The following is a 17518-nucleotide window of genomic DNA, read 5'->3' on the forward strand; positions in this document are numbered from 1 at the left end:
CAGCATTAGCAAAGCACAGGATAGACCTGTTATGTAGGCCTATCCTGTGTCAGTTTGAATCTCATCTCCTCTATAGTATTGTAACGTCGGTGTCTTTTGGACTGAGTGCTAGCCTCCCAGAATGCAATGTGTGTGAATGCTGGTTTGTCTAATGTCGGTTTTAGTGAGTGTAATTGCGTTTACCATGTCATGTATGTGTTAGCTTGTGTAGTCTTTCTTTACGTTGTACCTCATGTATTTTACCCGGTGTATTGTATGTGACTACCCTGTTCGTGTATCGTGCTTGTTTTATTGACTTCCCTTGTGTTTCCTATGTAATGGTGACTTGGTATGTCTGTGTCCCTGCTCTCATTCTCAGCTAATAAACCTTTTGATTGGACAATTGTGTGTGTTGCTATCAAATCATTACATTGGTGTCAGAAGCGACTTTCGAACATGGCCTCTGCCCAGCGAGAGAAGCTGGGAATGGAAGACCATACCACTGGGTGGAGGCCCACGCAAGAGGATCCAGAGAGAGCCCTTGTAAGGGCTGCTAAAGAGCTTGAGGCCTTCTATACTTACTGCCACCGGAGGAGAGGAGCTGTCGTCTGGACCTGCCTGCTGCCATGGGAGGAGATCTTGCCGGAAGAGGGGCCTGAAGAAGCGTTCGCGGAGAAGACGACGCTGGCCTGGGCAGTGACTCCGCGCCGGGCGGTTCGAGGCTGGAGCTGGTGGTGGCCGCGACGCGTGAGCAGAGCCGAGGGAGAGCGGCGAGGAAGAGGTTCCTGGACGATGGACGGTTAGCAGACGCGCTGGGGGCAGCAAACTCATGACGGTGGGGCAGCTTCGACGGAAAGGCCCTCTGAACTTTAAAACGTTTGGGTGCGTGTGAGAGGCACCGTGCTGTGTGGGTGCCCGTTCTAGTTGACCTGTTGGCCGGCGCCAGAGAAAAAAAAAAAAAAAAAAAGGTTCGCTGTGTTGGGTGATAGCACGAGGCAGAAGAGGGGGGCCAAGCCTTCGTCGTGACCATGACGGAGTGGAGCGGGCCGGGACCAAAGGAGGACAGCTCTGCGAGGAGGCAGCGCGAGGAGGGACGCCGAAACTGGTAGCTGACGGCCTGAGAGCTCAGCGTGGTCCGGCTGCAGCGGAGCTGGTGCCTGCCTATCCTGGTCAGTGCGACTGTGGAGTGGAGCGACGGAGGTGCAGCGACAGTTGACCCGTGAGTTCCAGTGCTTGGTGCCACAGTCTACGGTAGTAAGGCCACCTAGGGCCCCGTCTGGAGGAGAGGTGCCGCGGTGACACGCCGCGGAAAGTGCAGCCTGAGGGCGGCTGCTGAGAGGGAGCTGGTGACGAGTGGGGACGGCCACGTGGCTGCTAGCACGCCCGCACTGGATTGCTAGCAGCGTGGCGCCCCGTTGAGTGAGCTCCTGCGGCGTGTGCACCCCACGTGTTGTTGGCGGTACCACAGACTGATGGACTGAGCGGGTGAATGCCCACACCGACGTTATGGCAATGGCTAAGTGAGGAGATATTGCCGAGGACGGCAATAGCTTGCGAGGGGGCTGTGTAACGTCGGTGTCTTTTGGACTGAGTGCTAGCCTCCCAGAATGCAATGTGTGTGAATGCTGGTTTGTGTAATGTCGGTTTTAGTGAGTGTAATTGCGTTTACCATGTCATTTATGTGTTAGCTTGTGTAGTCTTTCTTTACGTTGTACCTTATGTATTTTACCCGGTGTATTGTATGTGACTACCCTGTTCGTGTATCGTGCTTGTTTTATTGACTTTCCTTGTGTTTCCTATGTAATGGTGTCTTGGTATGTCTGTGTCCCTGCTCTCGTTCTTAGCTAATAAACCTTTAGATTGGACAACTGTGTGTGTCGCTATCAAATCGTTACAGTATTTTAGATATGTTCAATAAGTTCATTATTCACACCAATGCGCAACAATTCTGGAAATGGTTAGGAAAAATGAATGATGGAAAAAAGTTATTAATTGTGAAATAATACGCAGGCTGGAATGCATGTCACGCACCTGCAATGACGCCGCGGACCACCGGTTGAAAACCCCTGCACTAGAAGAAGGCAGGCGCAGGTAGCCTAGGCTGTTATGAAATATGCTCCCTACTTCATCTTCCCGTAGACCAGTGTTAAAGTGTGGTCCAACTCCGCCAGATATTCCTAGTGGTCCGCAAGCAAATGTGATAAAAATGACTTAGGCTATATTGTTAACAAATCTTGTTCCATGTGCCCTTTTTTGAATTTGAGCCCCTGCCCCCACAAAAGGTCTCTGCACGGCCCTGAGGACAAATGTCCCTTGTTAACCTGAAGAATAATCACCATGGCAATACTATTTTACATTTAACGCTGACGAGCTCCACCAACAAAAGCTCAGTTTCTTTCAGTTCAAGCTTGTAAAGCTGCTTTGCGACCCCACGGCAAGTGGCTACATGGATAGACTACGCCACCCTCTGTTTGATAAGTGAAAGGAACTTAAAGAAGTTGCATAAGGCACCAAAGACAAGCACTAAAGACTTGAAATCATAGATATGCTGTTCATTTTGGTAGCAGGGGGTTGAATAAGACAAAGCCATGCTATCAGGAATGTAGTGTATAGCCTAAACGCACGTAAACTCCGTTTTCGCACTTCCTGAAATTCGGAAATAGCGTTTATGCACCTCTAAATTGCGTGTATCCACCTTTAAATAGCATAATACCTTTAAACAAACAAACAAACAAACCATAAACAATTCTGAGTTAACCATACGTCATTTTACAATTGAAGTTTCTAAAGTTTCATATTGTTGAACCTGGCCTGCACAAGTTTATTCATATTGCGCTGCATTATGGTGTCCAATATTCTTGCTGCAGTCAGCCTTGGTGTGACCCTGTTCAGCAGCGTGACGTAAATGTAGCATCATTCGTGTGTCTGCTTCCTCTGACATGGTGACAATGCTTCTAGGTCAGTAGGTTTGTTGCTCAGGACCAAGTTAGCCTTTGTTGTGAGGAGGTGGTACTTTGAGCCAGCTGTGGTCTGTGAAGTTCGTCACTGAAACAGCTCATCTTTATTTTGACTGTCCTTGAGGAACTTCTGCCATTGAGCTCCCTTTGGCAGAGGTATCTTAGCGGAGACTCGTGTTCTATCTGAGTGTACTCTCCAAACAGTCTGGCACGCTGGGTTTTGATGATGTGTATAACTGCTGTCATATCAAGCTTGGTGGCTTGATGGCTTTTTCTATTCTGTCCCTTACAAACTCTGTGAACATGGCTTTGCCGATGTTAGGAGCTTCCCTGAGGGAATTGGAGATCTCATGGTCAATGACCTCACCAGTGTCTAGGGTTATGAGCTCTGTACCCATTTCTTTGAAAGGATTGACTATTTTATCTTCCTTTGGAAGATCGCATAGTTCTTTCAGATGATTGAGGACCTTCTTCTGTTCAGCAGCTGAGGACTCTGGATGTTCCAGACTTTCCTTCTCGCTTGAGGCAGAGAAACAGGCAACCTCAAACTCATCAATGGTCCGTAGCACTTCCGGTTTTGAGAGCTCGTTGATCTCCTTCTCCTCGTGCTGGAGAAACTTAAGAACTGTGTTCCTGGCTCTGATCAAGCGCCATAAGGGAGAATTTTTTATCTCCATGTTGGACCACAAACTTCCCCTCCATGAACGCCTTGTGGACTGCTGGATGGGTATCTGGCAGGTTTGTCATGTCCTTCAGAAATAATGGTATCCAGCGGGCATAATTTGTATGCCCAAAGGCAAATAACCACGGGCACAAATCTTCGAGGGCATTCAGGGTCAGTGGCCATTTCCCCACTCGCTGACCACGGATGAGGCAGCAGTTGATCATGACCTCAGTAAGAGTTTATTGGAGCATTATTCCTGACTCGACTCTCCCACATCTCCATGCTTTCATGAGGCCCATAGCCCTCTTGGCAGTACTCCTCATATGCCTGTATTTTGAGTACATGAAGCCAGGCAAGGGTAAGCTGGTAGGCATACCATGACATGCTTGCCGCTTAGTAGAGATGCTGCAACACCAGTACCAGGCAAACATCCGGTCCCATCCAGAGCCAGCTAACAACTTACCTCCACACTCTTGGGACATCATTTCAATATGAAGGAAGCCCATGAAGCACACAATGTTTGATTCGCCAACCTCGTCAGGGAACTTCTACTGCCATTTTTTCTGTTGTGTATACAGAGGGCAGTCAGCCACTATGACTGGAACCTGACCAGGATTCACGAAATCGGTTGCCTTCATGACCACAAGCATTGATTGTTTCTGCATGGCCATAGATGAGGCCTTCTCATAAAAAACAGGGAAAACACCAACTATGGCCCTTGGCCTGACATCTTTGCGTTGGCCATGAGAGAAGAATCCAGAGTAGGTCACTGGTGTGTCTTGAAGTATTTCATCTTCCTTGTATCAAATCAAGTAGAAAAAGTGTCATTATACAACAATTTATGACTAAAGGAAGCTGAGATATAACCTTTTCTCTTTTATGCGGGCACCATTCTGTTTTTTATCGATACTGGCCACTAGAGGGACACACCAACTTGTATTCATGAATTTTTAAAAACCATAGGCCCATACCTAACACCCTGCCAGAAATCAAAAACTTTTCCAGAAGTGCCCAATCCTCATGATTTTTCACGTATTCCTTCCCAGCTAATAGCCTAATAATATTAGATAGATAGATAGATAGATAGATAGATAGATAGATACTTTATTGATCCCTAGGGGAAATTCAAGAATATTCAAATTAATATTAACCAACTACGGGAATTCGCGTTTGCGATGACAGCTTATAATAAAGTTTCATTTCTCATAAATAGCTCACCAATAAAATACAATCTTGGGTCAAGGCTTATTCACATCTGAGACATAATAAAGTCCTTAGAGAAATTACTGGGCAAGTTTATTCTGACAGGCTACCATATGAAATGATAGAGGGGGAGTCCCCCCTCCCCTTTGGCCTTTTCGAAATGCTACTGGCAGAGATGTGTAGGCTACAGTATTAGATCAACTAACTTAAAGGTTTATGTAGGCTATAGCATTCAGACTGGACACCTATACACTTAATGCATGCTAAATAAATTACTATGTAGGCCTATTATTTCATTATAGGTAGTCTGTCTGTAAGATTTAATATTTCTTACTTTTTATGGTGATTAGGCCATTCTGACATACTGACTACATCCTGACATTTTGTTCTCTCTTTATTGTAATTTAATAAACTGTATATACTTATATTTATATAACATATTTTTTCCTTCTGGAGTTAACAATGAACTTAGATTGATGTAGGAATTGAATAGTGATTGTGTGGTCTACGAGGGACACCCTATCACCCTATAGCCTATAGCAATGTGATCAGGATACAAACTGGTATACCATGGTCCGCCTTACCGGGGATCGAGTCGTGGTCCACCTGATTACAGAATTTATAGTTTAGCCTACCCACCTCTTTTTTTATTACCACAGACCATTTTTACCCTCTCTGCTTGTAACAGAATAAACCTGATTCCTGAGTGTTTCTGAAGTTTGCCAGTCTAAGTTAATATTAAGTAATTATTCACCACAATTACTTTCAGTGCTCACATAGTGACATCATCAGGACAAATCTTCCCAGTGTTAACCTGAGGAATAATCACTGTGACAATACTTGCATATTGTATACAGACGTGATAAAATGAAGTACTCCAAATACTTTTTCAAACTTTTTTCGCCAGTTTATTTTCTGTTCAATTAGTAGCCTTTCAATCTAAGCTTTACTTCGCCACTGGATGTGTCCACACTACGCCATCCATCCATGTTAATAAGTCAAAGGAACTCAAAAGAAGTTGCTTAAGGCACTCACAAATTCATAGTACAAAATACATGTGTTAATTTAAGCTTACGTATTAAAGGGTTGAATTACAGAAAAGTATTATACAATTATAAATATATTATAAAAGTATTATTTATTTCAGTACACATGAATATAATACTTTTTCTGCCTTTTTTGTCAAACATAAGCAATGAACGGGAGCAGGTGGGCTCAGACAGGGCACAAGCAGACATGGACTAGGCAAGGTTGGGCTGGAAGTTGGCAGATTTAGACGGGGCAGACTCAGACACGGACGACACCGGAGACGCAAACACAGAGGATACAGGTACAAAAATGGGAATGGTGACCGGGATAGTAACGGGGACAGGGACAGAAACAGGGATGGTGACTAGGATGGTGGAAGGCACAGAGACTGGCACAGAGACAGGGATGGTGACGGGCACAGAAACAGGGATGGTGACGGGCACAGGTACAGGGATGGTGACGGGCACAGGTACAGAGAGGGGCTCGGGCAGAGGCGGGGCCGGACAGTCAGAGGAAGGCGTGGCCGCGGGCAGCAGGTGTGGCCTCGGGCGGCTGGGGTGCGGGCACAGGAGCGGGCGCCTCTGGGCTGGGCACCAGGAGGCATGGTGTCGGATGACCGGGTTGGCCCACGCTTGGCACCACGTCTCCTTCGGAAGGGAAGCTTGAGGGCAAGCCTGGTTCTGCAGAATGGGGACTCCTGAGAGACCTCAGCGTGTGGAGAGAACTGCACCTGAGCAGGCTGAAGATCCGCAGTGGGATCGGCTGGTTGGAGGCTCACCTGTCCCACCCTAAGGCCCTGGCACTATGGCCCGAAGCCAGTGGATGTGGGGGCAAGATCTGGCTGGGGGCTAGCAGCCTCACTGGAAGGAACAAGGAGTGCCTGCAGGCTTTTCCTAAAGTCAGCTGTCTGAGACAGCAATTGGGGTGCAGCTGGGAGTGCCGCAAGCCAAGCCTTAGAGGAGAGATTCCTTTCAATTAGAGTCACTGCCGCCAACTTCCTCTCCAAGGACGTGCTGCTATGGAAGACAGCATTTAATCTCTTAAAAAAGTAAATAATCTGATCAGGTTCCTCCCAGGGTGGTTCGTTCGGAGTCTGCTGGGTCCATCGTGGTCAGATCGTACTCTCAGGATATTGAAGATTGGACCCACGCGCAAGACTCATTCAGACAGAAAACACACTTTATTTTTTAACTACAAACTTGACAATTACAAACTAACTTACATACAGGATGACACAGAGAGATGATCCGACAGAGAAACAGGGGGTTAGAAATACACAGACCAATTAACAGAAAGCAGTGGTGGGCGATGTACACAAATCCTTTACTTGAGTGAAAGTAGAGATACACATGGTCAAATGTTACTCCGGTAAAAGTCCTCCTTTTACATTTCCACTTGAGTGGAAGTACAAAAGTACTTGCCTTCAAATGTACTTAAGTATCAAAAGTAAAAGTCCTGAAATGTATTATGACTATAGTTGCATTTACTATTGTTGAAATGATACGGCACAGACATAGGCATTCATTGAGCCTTTCTCCTCCATTCAAGTGCCAAATCAGCTAATAATTGTATGTAGAAAGAACTAAAAACAAACTAATGTGATGTCTTATCTTAGATATTTCAAAGTAATCATATTTTGTTTTATTGAATGCTTTACACTTTCAGACCAAATCAAGATGTTCCCTTTTGTGTTTGATAGTGTCAATTTGTCTACCATTGTCTATCATTTGCTCGATGGTGTCAAGAGGCTAGTTATGGTAACATCAATATTGTGAAAAGGGGTCAACAAGGTAGGCCTACAGTAAATAGTGGATATGACAATAACATAGGTTAGGCAACACCATTATTTAAAGCCTAGCTCGTTTAATAGAAAATATACATGTAACAAATGTATTTGGACAGTCTTTTTTCCAAAAGGAACTTCAGCTGTACTTCAGCTGTCACAAAATGTAGTGGAGTAAAAAGTAAGATATTTGGCCTTGAAATGTACTGGAGTAAAAGTAAAACGTTTAACAAAACTGAAATACTCAAGTAAAGTACAGATACATGAAAAAGCAACTTAAGTACAGTAATTGAATAAATGTACTCAAGTAATGTCCACCACTGACAGAGGACTGGACGAGACCAATGAGACAATAACGGGGAACAGGAGTGGAAGCAGAAACGGAGGGAAAACTAACAAGACAGGAAGCACAGACCAAATAAGGAGATGGGGCGGAGACAAAGACAGGTGACAGGCAGGTAAACACAAAGCACATGGGGAACCAGGCAAACACAGCACACACAGGACACTACACAAAATGGCCACCAGGGTGGCACAAAGTCACTCCATCCAGGCAGGATCCTGACACCATTATCTAAAGCCTAGCTCGCTTAATAGGAAATACACATGTAAGTAGGCTACACATCTATTCGGGCAGTCTTTTTTCCAAAGGGAACTTCAGCTGTACTTCAGCTGTCACAAAATGTAGTGGAGTAAAAAGTAAGACATTTGGCCTAGAAATGTACTGGAGTAAAAGTAAAAAGTTTAACAGAATTTAAATAGTCAAGTAAAGTACAGATACATGAAAAAGCGACTTAAGTACAGTAATTGAGTAAATGTACTCAAGTAATGTCCGCCACTGGAGTAGTCCTAATGGAAAGACAATGAAGGCTCGAGGTGGTCCTCCCTCATCACTAAAAAGCTGTAATCTAGGCTGTGACCAGCGTTAAGGTCCAGCAGATTTGCCATGGCCTCTCACAGCCTCAGAGATAAAAGGAAGAAGAAAGGAAACAAATTCATCCCCCTTTTGCCCTTTTTTCTGCCGCTGGCGAGTCCCCAGCCTCCCTGGTTAGAATGTACCCATACCAACAAGGACTAGGGTACCTTAATGAGCCTAAACTCTATTTATTTTATTTAGGGACTGTTTGTTATTTATAAACGGGGCCATCGGAGGAAAATAGGGGAGGGTCATGTCTTTTTATTCTTTGTTGAGGGGAGGGTCACCTAACTTTTGTTTGTCTAGGAGGGGGTGGGGGGGGTCACCCATCTTTTGTATTAATGAAAACAGCAAAAAATCAAAGTGGCTTGTTTGATTGTTGATTTCTGTCGCCATATAACGTTCTCTTTGAATATATGAAAATAAGGGAGATTTCCCGGGTTTCTCACGCAAAATAGGAAAATGTAGTGATGGGCAAATGAAGCTTTGGTGAACCACTAAACCACAGCAGTGTGAAGCTAGCAACACTAATGAAAAAATCCAATATGGCTGCCACATGTAGATTTTTCAACATAAAAGTCCTTACCCAAACCAGTATATGTAACCAACTGGTAGGCATGTAGGCTTAACTAGATTGTGGTGGATCAATCATATTGCCTTCTTAAATCGTAAAATATTCTGTGGTCTCAGTTCACTGTTGAATGGGCCTAGCCTACCCTATGCTTGCTCAAAATATGCTTTGTCTAGTAGAGGTGCTTCAAATTGGCGCTTAAAATCGCCTGTCTCAGAATATTGTAATGTCGGCGCACAAGACATTGCGTAGCATTCTCCCACGTAGGGCATGCTGGGATGTAGGAGCGAACATTTGGGGTTTATGTCTGTATTTCTCCTTAGTTTTGAGCAGAGGTGGAAAAAGTACAAAATTACTCAAGTACAAGTTAAAATACCGATCTGAAAATGTACTCAAGTAAAAGTAAAAAGTAGTTAATTTAAAATGTACTTTAAGTAAAAGTTACTTAGTTACTTTTTTTTTTTTTGGGGGGGGGGGGGGGGGGGGGGGGTACCAGAACAACCGGTTTTACCAAAGACTTTCTAATGAGGAGATACAGCACTCAAAAAAATCCTCCATAGTAATGCATGGGGTTAGTTTGTAACGCCAACAGTTGTCTACACATCATATGTCTACACATATCACAACCTTTCCGCGGCAAAACGTCGACATGTGAATACATTGAGCCAATCATGTGGTGTGTTGTAAAATACATTGAGCCAATCGTGTGGTGTGCTGTGAAGACATCGTGCCAATCATCTGTTGTGATCTCGCTGCTGGAGCAAGATTGGTGTCGTGAAGCCTTACGCACACGCATTTCTGCTGAAATAGATGCACGATAAGTGCCCAAAAACTGTTGCAATATGGCTGCCGAGTAGAGGGACTTGCCTGAAAAGGACGTTGAGAAATGGAGATCTATGTGAAAAATCACCGGAGTTCTCCTTTAAGTTTGAGCAGTAGTTGATTTTCAAAGTTAGTTGCACTCATCCTTGGGTCGCTTTGCAGTGAACAGTAATCCAGCACAACTGAAAAGCCCCTCACAGGCAGCTGAGGCAGGCAGGCCAATGTTGAGTTGCAGAGAGTTTTTTTTTATATTTGGAAACGAGCAGAAGGTTCAGCAGATTAAAAAACATCGTACTGGGGGGGAAAGTGGGAAGTATAGGGCCCCAATGTAGGAGAGGGCCCTTGAAAAGTGGAATACAGGGGGCACAACATTTTCACCAGGCATTAGTAATAACTCAGGTAATCCACACATAAAAACAAACAACTCCATAAGTAGAGTCATGTAATGAAGTGGAATAACACAGGGGAAAAGTATTAAACACGCTAAAAAAAGCACTAAGGCAAGGAAAGGGAAGGAACGAGCTGGAATCTGTATAGAGAGTAGTTATCCTTTCTATCTGTGCAAATTAATATAAGCTTGGTTAGTAGCCTACATATTGATGGGCTATAAAAAGGTTTTTCATTACCAAGGTGTCACACAAGAAACATTTCATGATGGATAAAAGCAAAAAGCTCTCCCAAGACCTTTGCAACCTTATTGTTGCAAAACATATCAATGAAACTGGTTACAGATGCATTTCAAAACATCAGAATCTTCCAGTAAGCAGCATGGGATCCATTATCTGCAAGTGGAAGAAACATCACTGCATCATCAACCGGCCATGCACAGGATCTCGTAATATTTCTGACCAGGGAGTCAGAAGGATAGTCAATTCCAAGAGCCAAGGACCACTCGGAGAAAGCTCCAGAAAGACTTGAAGGCAGCCAATTCAATTAAATAGTTCTGGAAGTAACTAAAGATCAGGATTCACAAGAGGGACCCCTGGAATCTGTTTAGAACAATGGGCCAAAATCAGATCACCTGATACTGCGACCAATAAGTTTTGTCATACAGGAAATGTCTTGAAGCTGTCTTTACAAACAAAGGCTTTTCCACAAAGTATTGAAGAAATTTCAGTAGGCACGTTCAATCCTTTTTTTCTGTCATTCCACTTTAATACACAAAACTCTTATGTTTGGATTTTTTATATGTGTGTTAATATAGTGTGGTGAAAATTTCGAATAGACTTACTGGAAGTTTCTAGCCTAGAAATCTAGACGCACCCTAGCGGCAGCAAATTACATTTGCTTCCAGGGCTAGTCTAGCAACTCTCCGTTGGCTTGTGAGCTCGAAAAATTAAACTTCTATCAGGCCAATCAAATCGTGTATAGAGTCGTTAGGCGGGCTTAACATAATGATTGATGTCAGAGTTGCAACGGTTTGGCTTGAATTCCCTGCTACTTGAAAACAAAGAAGATGGATGTTGCTGTTGGCCAACAGTGTGACACGAGTTAAGCTTGTTTTAAGTTGGCAAAAGTTTGAACTAGCCAACTAGCTCTGCTGGTGGGAAAACGCATGGGACTCAGCGCTGTCCTATTGCGTGCAGAGGGAATCTGAAAGACAACCGATTATCCCGCCCCTCGGACTGAGCACTGCGAACGGTGAGTGCCCAGACCCTACATTTTAATGTGGGTCTGGCTCGTCAGGCTAGGAAGTTTAGGCTAATTACTGAAAAAAAAAAATAAGCGTTCAATACTTATTTCCACCATATATTTATTTTACCTGAATATTTTAACTTCCAAATTAAATGTCAAAATGAATGTCAGACGAAATTTAAAGTTTGACTGACTTGATTTTGTATACAAAACATAGTGAAAACTGTGTAAGGTCACTCTCACTCTCCCTTGCTAAAGAGCTAAATGGTTTAGTCCGCCTGCACGATTCATAAGGTAGTCTATCTTTTGTTTATTTAGTTGAGCATCGCTAGTGGAATGCTAATTGTTTTGCTGCTGGTGCAATGTCTTTCTCCAAGAAAGCCAAGTCAGGTTACTAAAAACAAAGGCCAAAACAGGAAAAAGAGAGACATCAAAATGAGGGGAAACAACTGCTAATAAACTTCTTTCCAAAGAAAGGTGAGCACAAACGTCAAAACACGAAATCCCATGGTGTTTGCTTAAATATCTCCGCAATCATTAGTGCTAAAGCGAACTGAGACAACCGATTGGAATAGGGGAAAATACACTTTCATAGGTTAGGCTAATCTGATGCATTTCGTGATCCAGTCTCCATCACTTTCAGAAAGACTGCATGGCGCCAGCTTAATTCATGTCCTGCTGTAGGCTACATGCTGATCATTATCACTAGGCTAGTGGTTTAGGGCGCGATTTTTTTCTCTCCCTTTCCGTCTTTTTTTTTACTCAAGTAATGGATGGGATTTTTGATGTAGCGAAGTACAATACTTCACTCAAAATGTAATCAAGTAAAATTTAAAATACCGATTTTATAAACTACTTAAAAAAATACAAAATACACAGAAAAACTACTCAATACAGTAACGTGAGTAAATGTATTTCGTTACTTTCCACCTCTGGTTTTGAGTGTAATGTTAGCGTCTTTATTGTAACATGTTTCCCTTTTAGTTCTCCCTCGTGTGTGATCCTTTTTGTGTGGGGGGCTGCTTTCTCCTCTGTATGTGTAGTGTGTGTGTGTGTACTTGACCTGCTCCGTGTGTATTGTGTTCTGTGTCTGTCCCTGCTCTCATTCTCAGCTAATAAACCATTTGATTGGACAACTGTGTGTGTCGCTATCAAATTGTTACAAAATATAAAAGAGGTACAGGGCAATTCCCCGCAAAACTGTCACCATATTTAGTTGCCGTTAACGTGACCGTTTTGCGTGGTATTGCCCCCGTATCGTTATATAAAGCTCTGTTCTCGCTGTCTAGCTTTCTCCTCTTTGAGCAATCGATGATTTGAAAATAACTTACTTATCGTTAACTTAGATATCCATCTGATTGTTTCTCGTCCCGTCTCCTCTCCTCGCTCGTTTCAGGCTATCAGTCTCTTCTCCATAGTAGGCTACTTTACTCACTGACTCGACTTTATCAGACTTCACAGATTTCACTAGCTGAGTAGCAGCAAGCGAAATGATGGTTCCTGAAGCTCCTGAAGTAAATGCTGTTATCCTAACCAACAAAACATTTAGCGCAGCTTTGAAATCTTACGTGAAAATCTAAATTAGGCTATTATGGTCTGGGTCCGGATAGGATCACGTCACGGTCCGGACTCGGACCGGGGTCCGCCATTTGGTGATGGCTGGTCTACAGTGTAGAATATACAGGGGGAATTCTTTGTCTACTCGTAGCTGAGTAGCCTGGCAGGTGCGCATGTAGACATAGCTTACGGCCGAACACTGCAAGCGCCAATGAATCGTGCTCTCACGACAACCACGTCGTTAACTTAAATAGGCCTAGGTTAACATCACTCTGAGTTCGCATTCAAGCAAGCAAAACGATGATTTGAATACATCTGTTTCACTGGAAGGGCAAGGGGTAACAACAGGACAACACAGAGACAGGCCAGAATGCAGGACTAATGTTATGAGAATATTACAGTAGGCCTAATATGGGATATTCTACGTGAAAATATTAAAACGGCAAGACAGCGGGAAAAAGTTAAAATTATAAACCCGGAAAAAGTTGCCATGTTCGGTCCCTGTGATTATTTGTGAAATTGTGCAAACGGCCTTTTCAAGTCATTTGAGAAGGAGTGTAGCAAGCTCCCAAATTGACACTCGTCTGAGAAATTGAGTTTTGGATAATGTTCAGCTTCGGCAGCTTTACAATGACTGAGGAAGCCTAGAGACGAGTCCATAGCAACAAGTTCATGTGTTAAATTTGTTATTACCCAGTGTGCTTTGTTGAATGGTCTCAATGTTTTATTGTTTTATTTCATGTGAATACTTACTAGAGGAGTACCTTTTCAAGTAGGCTATGCAGTTGCAGGAAGTGTGCATTTAGTTTCCATGCTTATTGTGTTTCCACAACAATGTTAGTGAGTAGATCTACTGAAATGGCCACCATCTTGGTGAAGTGTGATGTGTAAGATCAGAAAGCAGAGGTTGACTTTAGGACGATAGCCTAAGTCGATGTGTTTTCATAGCGCTTAAGAGTGTGGGCAGAAGGTATCGACAATTGGCTGGGGAGGGTCATGTCTTTCTTGAAAATGCTGTTGGAGGATCATTGAAAATTATCTTGCAGGCAGTGGAGGGTCATGCAACTTTTGATTAAAGCACTCAAAATCCCTCCAGTGGCATAAATAGTTTATAAATAACGAACAGTCCCTTATTTGTGTTTTGTTCTACAGCTGGTACGTTTATGTAGGTAAGGAACTAAGGGCCCTATTGTGCACCCGGCACAAGGTGGTGCAAAGCGGGACGCAAGGCTTATTATCGTACACTCATTACATTACATTACATTACATTACATTACATTACATTACATTACATTATATTACATTTGGCTGACACATTCAGTGAGAGCTGTTTTTTAAACAATCGAGAGTCAGTTCTAGTCAGGTGATAAGTGCTAGGATCAGCAAGACTAGTTGTAAGTAAGCACTACGAGAGTAGATGTTCTCTGAAGAGCTGGGTCTTCAGGAGTTTTTTGAAGATGGAGAGGGATATCCCTGCTCTAGTAGGGACTGGTAGAGAGTTCCACCAATGAGGAACAACAGATGAAAAAAGTTTGGATTGACCTGAGCTAGACGTTAGAGCTAGACGTCGTTCGTCTGTGGAGCGCAACTCAATAAAGAAGTATTTTTTCGCCATGTGCAACACTTTTATTAAACCTTGCGCCCAGGGGTGTGGCAATTAACAACATAAGGGTATGTTCAGACTTAGCGTCTTTTTCTGACAAAAGAAGTTATGCAGACCACGTTTCCAGTTTGGAAAAAAATCTGCCAGCGCTCTTGTTCCAAAAAAGCGTCCGGAAGTGACTAATGTTAGGTGTGGATACAAAATATCACGGAAGAAATAATTGGGGCTGGCTATTGCTTTTGGTATGTTATGGTAAACTTGTGAAGTCATGTCAAACAATTCCCTATGCTCAGACACTAAAACGAGTCTCTCGACCGGTGTTCTGTCACCTTCTCCATTTTTTACTTGTTGTCATGGGAGACCACAGGTCTCGGTAATCTGCTTGTGATTGGTCAGCTGTAAAAAAGGCAGCATGATGTATGGCGTTTTTCTGCTAAAAGTTTTTCAACTTCTGAGATGCAGAAAAAGATGGTTGCAGTCGTGTTTTAAAAGAAGCCGACGACTTTTTTTGAAAACACAGTCTACTCCATAGGATTATAATGTAAAACGGACGCTGGCAGCTGCGAAAAAGACGCTTAGTCTGAACGTACCCTAAGGTGTGTTCTGCTGCATGATCCAAGAATCTTATTACACTCTCTAAAAATCATTATGCCACTGACCAAGAAAACCCTGGTCTATAGTGAAAAGTGCATATGAAGCATAGGCAAAGACGCACTATCACGAGATGTAAGCAGCAACTCTTGTGCAGGATAAATATCCTTAGGATTTTTATTCAGTCATTCGAACTGTATTGGGGTAAGTTAGTTAGTTTCACTTTGCCTATGAGTTCTAATAAGGTGAGTGCAGATGCATGTAGGCTATACTCTGCTAGTCACAAACAGGTTTTAGTAAAGCAAGGTTTAGTGGAATCCCTGTTCCATACGGTCTCACGTGCAAGCGGATTCCTTCAAATGCGCCGCGGACTATCAAAATACAGATGCGCTGTTTGAAGTTGCGCTGCTTGCTGTTAAAGGGAATAACAGATGTCATTCTCATTGGTTGAAAGGATGTTACGCCCAAAACACACCTATGACTGCTTAAGAAACATAAGAACAACCCTTTTGCACCCGGCACCCAGCGTTTGATCACAAAATCACGCCATTAAATTACTGAACATGGACTGGCCACACCTTTAATGTCTATAAACTTTGTGCCTCTGACCACCTGTTTCTGATCGCCAAGATAGAGCTGTCCAAAAGACTAGGATGTAGTCGGAGGCACTGTAAGGAGAAGTTTAGAGTGCAGGGTCTCTATGAACCTTATTTTAATGTATTACAATGGGTATTGTAAGTTTTTGATATAATTTATTCATGGTTCATTTTAGATATAAGTATGCTTGTGTGTGTGTAATAATCTGGAAATATACAAGAAAAATACATTTATTTTTTCAGTGAAATGCATAATATATTACTATTTTAATGTATATATACAGTTATACAGCTGTTTTGCAAGGAAGAACCATTACTATTTGAAGTTTAGATGTTTGACTACAATACAAATGTACTTTTAACAATCTCTAATTTAAATGAAGCACTGTTAAAACAACCATTTATATTTATTTTCAGCAACAAATCAGAATTTAACAGCCACACCTCAGGTCAGGATCTGCAGAAGACAGAAGCAGAAAACATATACATGTATTAAACAAAACAATCAGAGTAAAACATTTTAAGCTTCATAAAGAAACTGTATTACCTGTAACGTCAATTATTGCATTTGCAGTAATGGCCTTTTCAGTGAATGTATTCTCCGCTTTGCATATCAGGGTTTCAGTGGCCACATATTTACTGATGGTGAGGTCCACCTCACTGCCATGCAGTGTTCTCCCATAGACCTCCCATGTGTAGAAACATGGTGGGGTGCAGACAGCTGAACACTCAAAAGTGGCCTTCACCCCTACTTGTACTGAGTTTGGTCCAGTGATAGTGACATTCTTTGGGCCATCTGCACGGAATGAGGATTATTATGAGTGTCTGCAAGCATCTACTCCTAAACAGTTAATTGCATTACATGCAACAATGATTACAGTACATTCATTATCACAGTTTCTCTCAAGTACAAGGCTGAATGATATGCTTCATGAATATAATAATGTGTTATCTAGGCGACTTTTACACACCCATTTCTCAAAGCATTTTTCTTATCAGAAGACATAATTGTAGGAGTGGTAAAATGCTTCATGGAGGTTAGCCAACTCACCAATCAGCTCAATGAGCACAGAAGCAAAGGCAAAGCTTATAGGCACAGTATGATCTTCTGGATTGGAGGCCGTACAGAGTAGAACACCCTCATCAGCCACACTTGCTGAGCTGATCGAGAAAGTGGCATCTGTGGATACAACTTCCCCCCCCAAAGTCCACTTGTAGGTACATGCTGGGTAGCATTCAGATGAGCAGGTGAATGTTGCAGATGATCCAGGGAGAAGGAGAAGGTCATTGATCAACTTCTTTTTAATTAGATTTCCACCGAAGATAGTCATTGCAGCAGTTTCTGGCCCATCTATAAAACACAATGCACACATGGAATATGTTTATATTTATGTTTCTTCACAGACACTTTTGTCCAAAGTGACGTACAACAATAACAACAATGTACCTTGGAATACAACATCTGACTAAAAATACACCACTGGACTTGTCATTACAACCACATCATGCATTCCAATGTACTCACAGATGACATTCAACTCATATGGGATTCCAGGGATGGTTTTCCCTTGCTCTTTAACAACACACTGATATACGCCCGTGTGCGATTGAC

At 42.9% G+C, this 17518-nt stretch overlaps 1 long non-coding RNA gene across 1 annotated transcript; it reads left to right on the forward strand.

Moving 5' to 3' along the window:
* The first annotated feature begins 379 nt into the window (after positions 1-379).
* Positions 380-14658, forward strand: LOC121697320. Its single transcript, XR_006026425.1, has 3 exons — positions 380-390; positions 4361-4365; positions 14520-14658. It is a non-coding gene; the product is annotated as an uncharacterized LOC121697320 (long non-coding RNA).
* The last annotated feature ends 2860 nt before the right edge of the window (positions 14659-17518 follow it).

Source organism: Alosa sapidissima, chromosome 22 (genome assembly GCF_018492685.1).
Source record: "Alosa sapidissima isolate fAloSap1 chromosome 22, fAloSap1.pri, whole genome shotgun sequence".
Lineage (NCBI taxonomy): Eukaryota > Metazoa > Chordata > Actinopteri > Clupeiformes > Clupeidae > Alosa > Alosa sapidissima.